Here is a 7,500-nt window from a genome sequence, read left to right on the forward strand (position 1 = left end):
TAAATAAATAATACTACTTTTAGCTTGTTCATGAGATTTTCCAGACTTATGATGAAACTTTTTATCTGATATTCAGCCAAACTTTGCATTGCATAGTCTATGAAATTATGTAATTGCATGAAATCTATTTGGTATGGATTAATTAATTAATTGCCCACTTTGAATAGTCTCGTAACATAAACAGATAAACAGTTGTGTTTGTGTGCAAGTCATAAAAGCTGGGAGACATAAGGCTGCATATTGTGTTGCTTTTGGAGAGTGGTTGTGAAGTGACAGTTTGAAAACGATACATTTAGTCAATTAGCAGACGCTCGTATCCAGATACCCCTCCCCCACCCCCACTGCTCTGCACTCACTGACTGCGATCCGAAATCTTGACAGAGATTTATTAAGATTACTCAGATTTTTTTTAAATTCTATTTAGGATTATTATTTTTTATAATACTACTTTTAGCTTGTTCGTGAGATTTTCCAGACTTCTGACAAAACTTTTAATCTGATATTCAGCCACACTTTGCATTGCATAGTCTATGCAATGATTTAATTGCGTGCAATGTATTTGGTATAGATTAATTAACCACTTTGAATATTCTCCTAACATAATCAGATACACATTTGTGACAGTCATTAAAGTTGGGAGACCTAAGGATGCATATTGTGTTGCCTTAGGAGAGGTTGGTAAGTGGCAGTTTCATACATTTGATTTGGCTTCCAGCACAGCACAACTCACTCACCCCTCCCCCACTAGGTTCTGAGTGGCAAAGCTTATGACAGGTGGTCAGTGGTGTGTGTAAGTCAGAGGACTCAAATCAGAGAGGGCAATTTAGGCAGGAAAACTGTTTTAAGGATTGTTGATGGAAAATGCGTTTTGGTCACTTTAAGATATATTATTATTTTGTTTTAATTACTTTATAGTTAAGTGAATCAGCCCATGCAACACACTAAGATTGTAATAGTCAGTTACTTGTGGTCCTGTGCTCTCCTGGTCAAACCTGTGTGCCCGGTTTGGGAGTAGCAGATAGTGATCCATTGTTGTTTTGATGGAGGTCCACACCAGCAGTCAGCCACACAGGCCAGAACAAAACCATGCAGGGCAGTACAGTCAGCCACACAGGCCAGAACAGAACCATACAGGCCAGAACAGAACCACGCAGGGCAGTACAGAACCACACAGGCCAGAACAGAACCACACAGGGCAGTACAGTCAGCCACACAGGCCAGAACCAAACCACACAGGCCTGTACAGTCAGCCACACAGGCCAGGACAGAACCACATAGGCCAGCATAGAACCACACAGGCAGTGCCGGTCCTAGCACTATTGGCGCCCTATAGGCAAGATTTATCACCAGGTGTGTAGGTCCTCGAGGGTAGGCACATTGCAGCCGATCACCTTCTCAGCAGCTCGGTTGATACGCTGCAGTCTGCTCTTGTCATTCCTGCGGAAGCTGAAGAAATTCAACCTGCCAAAGACAATGATGGTGCACTTCTACACAGCCATCATTGAGTCCATCCTCACCTCCTCCATCACCGTCTGGTACGCTGCTGCCAAGAACAAGAGCAGACTGCAGCGTATCATCCGCACTGCTGAGAAGGTGATCGGCTGCAATCTGCCCACCCTCGAGGACCTTCACACCTCGAGGACATGACAGATCTCTTATTGTTCTATCAAGTGCGGAAGCCTGACCGTCATTGTACTAGCTATACAAGGCTTGCTGTCCCCTCACCTCCCAGGTCAGATATGACCACCTGACTGCTCTGGACTCTTGATTACCTGAATGTCTGACTACCTAACTGCTTGTCTGATTGCTCCCTCAGCCACATAATACCTGTGATTTATTCCTTGAATGAAGACAGGTGTTTAAGGATATTGTATTACACCAAATTCCTTATCTACTGTATGTACAGTATTTTATTTTCTAGCTAACATTTCTCTTGACTAATGGACGTTTTACATGGTCAGTTTCATATAATATGTAACTACAAATGGTATTTGAGAAGCACACCAACATAAGCACAAAAAGGCAGTTGAGAACCACTCATTAATCCACTACCAATCACCTGATATTGGCAAGCAAATCGAAATAACGTTCTCAAATCTGATGTGCTATTAAATATTTATAACATTTTATCAGAACATGTATTCATCTTTAAGACATTTAGTTATGGGTAACCGTTCTACTCGGGCACGAACACATGTCCACGTACATTTATGCATCTAGATATTTAAATAAGCAGTGTTTGTCAACGTGTTTCTGGATCAACATGGATACTTTCCATTGGCGACTGCATCAACTTCGTTTGCATCACGCTAAATGTGAAATAAGTTTCCAAAATTACAAGTACATGAACCGTACTACGGATCAAGAATCTACACAGAAATTACTAAAAAAGGTAAGCACGTTTTTATTAAAATGTATTTATTGTATACAAATATTAGCAACTACAATTGGCCTCGTGAATATGCAGTAGAACAATCCATAAAATCGTCACAACAGCGGAGCTTCTGCCATTCAGACTCAAGCTCCGATCCCGGTAAGTTAGAGTAGGCTGAAGCTTGATAAAAAGTTGATTGCTTGTAAAAAAAATGATTAAATTCGATGGCGTGTGATTAAAATCCACATTTACCAAAGATTATTCCAATGGATGAAAAAATTTAACTTTCCAAAGATGCATATTAGCAAAGTATTTAGGAGAAAAGATCAAACAGCGATGACGCACGTGGAGTTTTCCGTAAAACCAATGCTAGCAGTCACGCTAATAATATTGTAGTATTTGGTTTGGTTCAATGTATAGCAACAAATGCTGAGTGTATAAATGATGATATTTACATTTATTTATATAATTTGTCTAAAATGCATCCTTTATGCGTCGTGATTCGAGCTTTAGTAAAGGCCGCACATGACGCACGTTAGGCCATTTTGATAGCCACTCGGTGATTAGGCTACATTGGATCATTTAACGTTATCCAGAGAGTGTGTACCGTAAACTCGTTTTAAAATTGATCCATTTGCTATTTCAGATGCTACGTATTTAGTTAAACTCTTCATTTCGTTTTGAATAGGTCATGGAGTCAAGGAAAACCCGAGAAAAGGTAACCATTGTTTTTCTGTAGGCTAGATATTTTAGATCCACACAAAACCTCCATTATATCCCTCTCAATCGCTACATAAATCTAACTCAGTCAAGTTGAGAGAAAGTAGATAGGGGAAAGCATGCACCTGCCAAGTGACAAGAGGTTAACTGTAATGCAGTCATTTAATATACCAATATAATAACAGATATTGTGCTGTGTGTATGTATATATATATATATAACATAATTTTTGTTTTTATTTTTTAAAGGACCCTAAGTATGTAGAGAGTAATACGGAATGCAGTGCCTCAGAATATTTGCCGGAGGAAAGCACTTCGGAGGACTCATGTGCATCCCCTTTAAAAAAGCTTGCCAGCGCCTCAAAGCAGCCAGCCAGCGCCTCAAAGCAGCCAGCCAGCGCCTCAAAGCAGCCAGCCAGCGCCTCAAAGCAGCCAGCCAGCGCCTCAAAGCAGCCAGCCAGCGCCTCAAAGAAGCCAGCCAGCGCCTCAAAGAAGCCAGCCTGCGCCTCAAAGAAGCCAGCCAGCGCCGTAAAGCAGCCAGCCAGCGCCGTAAAGCAGCCAGCCAGCGCCGTAAAGCAGCCAGCCGCCACCTCAAAGCAGCCAGAGGGAAGCCTGTCTGAGGCCCCACTAAAATCAGCTCCAGTCACTCCCATGGAACTCTGTGACATGGGAGTGACTGTGGATAATGGTGAGTCATTATTATATGTTAAGAAGTGCAGTAAAGAGGGGGGAAGAAGAAAATGGGACAAAAAACATTACTGTATCTACTGCTTTAAGCCTCAAAGCAAAATAGCAAGACACCTTGAAAGGAAACACAATAAGGAACTAGAAGTAAGTCGCGCAATCTGTTTCTCAAAGGGCTCCAAACAACGTCTACTTTTGCTTGAAAAAATCAGAAACAAAGGTGACTATCACCACAATGTAGAAGTACTAAAACGATGTGATGGAGAGCTTGTAACATGGAGGCAGCCCACACATGATGTATCACCAAGCAAGTACCTGCCATGCAAATACTGTTTAGCTTTATTTGTTAAAAATGACCTTTGGAAGCACCAGAAAAAATGTAAATTAAGACCAGAAGCAAAGTCTTCCAAAAGGGAGAGAGTACAAGCTTCAGCAACCTGCCTCATTCCGAACGGAAGTCATGCTTCCGAAGAAAGCAGAAGGGTTACAGACAAAATGCGAATTGATTTGGTCTCTATGGAGTTGAAGTCGGACCCCTTGATCTGTACATATGCAGAACTCATGTATGACACGCACGAGGAAAGTCAACTTGGATACTGTGCTCAAAAAATGAGGGAGTTGGGTAGATTCATCCTTGCTGTCAAAAGAATAGATCCAAGTGTCAAAACTCTAAGGGAGGTCTGTGTTCCAGCTAGATTCAAGTTGGCTGTATCAGCAGCCCTAAACGTTTGTGGATATTTAAAACAAAAGAGGAGTTTCAATATTCCATCACTGGCCTGCAAGCTGGGATATTCGTTGAAGAGGGTGGCTGAAATAATAGTGGGTGAAAGTGTGCAGCAGGAAGATTCTGCGTCTGAAAAGGATGCAGCAAACTTCATCAAGTTGATCGAAACTTACTGGAGTGTGTATGTCTCCAAACGTGCCAGGACTAACCTAGAAGAGAAGAAATGGAACAAAGATGACATGATTCCGCTGACAGAAGATGTAGTCCTACTCCAAAAACACCTCAAGGCTTTGGAAGACAAATCAAAAGAACAACTGGCTGAGGCACCTAGTCCAACAGCCTGGAAGGTTCTTTGTGAGAGTCTGCTTGCACAGGTTATACTCTTCAATCGGAGACGTGAAGGGGAGGCATCAAAGTTACTGATGCAGACCTATCAGAACAGAAACAGGGCTCCACTTAATGCTGATGTCTACCAGAGCCTCTCAAAGTTAGAGCAAGAACTAAGTGAACAGTTCACACGGCTAGAGATAAGGGGGAAAAGAGGTCGCAAAGTACCTGTCCTCCTCACCAAAAGAGTGACTGCATCACTTGACTTACTTATCAAGTATCGATCTGACGTTGGTGTGCCAGAAGACAACCCTTATGTGTTTGCCAGAGTCGAGGCGCAGACTCCTATCAGAGGCGCAGACTGCCTGCGCAAGTTTGCAGATGCTTGCAAAGCGGCTCACCCAGAGAGACTCAGGTCCACCAAACTGAGAAAACATGTTGCTACACTTTGCCAGATTATGAATTTAAAAGACAATGAAATGGACCAGGTTGCAAAGTTCATGGGCCATGACATACGTGTCCATCGAGAGTACTACCGCATGACCGAAAACACTCTTCAACTTGCCAAAATGAGCAGAGTTCTGATGGCCATTGAGCAGGGGACACACACATACAAGGGGAAATCTCTTGATGAAATCTCTGTCAACACAACTGGTGTGTAAACTTGATATATTCCCTTATACTAATTAATTAATTAATTGGTTTACTAAACAAATTACATTTTTCAGACACAGAAAGCAGGGTTCTTCAGAGACGAGAAGATGCCACAGACAGTATTCCAGACAATGACGAGAAAGGTAAGCCATGATCCTCTGAGGCTACAAGGTTAACCAACCTGTAACTACAGATGTTGGAGCATAACACATTGGCTTGTGGGATTGTATGCAGTCAAAATTGGGAGGATGAAAGTGTCATAACTTATATCATATCTTGCTTGTTTCACAGTTCTTACCATCAGCTCCTCCCCCACCTGGGATTTTGATGCAGATGATGAGACTGGTATGCCATTATACATATTTGTTGGAAATCTTGGCACATTGACCATCAAATTTGTTTAGATGGCTGTTTATATTGTTTGATTAAAACATTAGTTTGTGTGCTTAAATGTTTCAGACACAGAGAGTAAGCTGATTCCAAAGACTGCCGTTCCACCAAAGAAACGACCCAGAACTTCCTCCACTGTTGCAAATGAAGATCCCGGTAAGTTTGAGGCGATTTCAAGACATCCATAGTGAGAGTTGTAAAGGCGCTAAGCACACCATTAAACAGTTAAATAATTGTGTGCTTGAATGTTTTTCAGAAACAGAGAGTAAGCTGATTCCAGAGTGTGCTGTCCCACCAAAGAAACGACCCAGAACTTCCTCCACTGTTGCAAATGAAGAGCCCGGTAAGTTTGAGGCAATTTCGAGACATCCATAGTGAGAGTTGTAAAGGCGCTAAGCACTCCATTAAACAGTTACATAATTTACTTTGTATTCATTTTTGTTGTCCCTTCTGTAGTAGCTGTGAAAGGTCAAAAGATGCCCTGGAGACCAGAAGAAAGGGATGCAGTTTTTCAGCACTTGGGGAAATACATAACTTTACAAAGAGTACCAGGGAAGACTGAGTGCATGGCATGCCTCAATAAAGAGCCTACCCTCCACAGAAGATCTTGGAAAGATGTAAAAAATTACCTTCACAATTCTATTCAAAGCATCAAGAAAAAAATGGCTCGTGATGAAGCAGGATTAAAAGACAAGAAATAAGATGGAGTTAATGGATGAGGGTGGTTAGTTAGATCAGTGGTTCCCAACCCTGGTCCTCAGGGCACCCCTGTCCTGCATGTTTTAGATGTTTCCCTGCACCAACACACCTGATTAAAATGAATGGTCAAAAGCAGGCTTCTGCAGAGCTGGATAACAACCCATTCATTTGAATTAGGTGTGTTGGAGCAGGGAAACATCTAAAGCATGCAGGACAGGGGTGCCCTGAGGACCAGGGTTGGGAACCACTAAGTTAAATGTTTAGTTTAAGCTAAAAATGTTAGTTAGGGGCTAAAGAGGGGTTAGTAAGGGGATGGGGAGCATTGGGGTCCTCATTGTTTTGTTTTAAATGTTGACTACTGATCCAACTACGTTTGCTCATTAAATGTCATGATGCCCCCCTTGTTCATCCAAGCTTTGGACATACAGGTATGACATAAGTTGGAGTTCTAATAAAGATACAGTTTGTCAACTGAAACCCTCACCTTTCTAATATATTTTATACATATTGACAAGGACAGCCAGGAAAGACTGAACACGTGGCATGCCTTAAGATTCCTTGGGATCTTTGAACTGTCTGATTTCAAGTGTGTTGGAGGTCAAAGAAGGTGTTGACCAGCACTGACCAGTTGGTAAAGTCCATTATCCACAGAGCATGTCGGTCATCTAGGTGGAAGCTGGTGGTGAGTTTTCCAGCAAGAATGTTTGCTGGGACGGTTAGGGTGTTTCAATGCCTAGAATTTTCATACAGCAGGCAGGCTGTAGTGCTGGGGGGTCTGGATGCATATGTATGCTTAATACTTGGCAATACTAGTCTATCTTTAACTACTGTGTTTGCACCAACATCACCACAAACCATACTTGATTTACCTAAAATAGTACCTCATTCGGGACAGGTGGAGCAATGCTCCCCACTAGAATAAACCAGGT

The sequence above is a fragment of the Osmerus mordax genome, chromosome 1, assembly GCF_038355195.1.
Source record: "Osmerus mordax isolate fOsmMor3 chromosome 1, fOsmMor3.pri, whole genome shotgun sequence".
Classification (NCBI taxonomy): Eukaryota; Metazoa; Chordata; class Actinopteri; order Osmeriformes; family Osmeridae; genus Osmerus; species Osmerus mordax.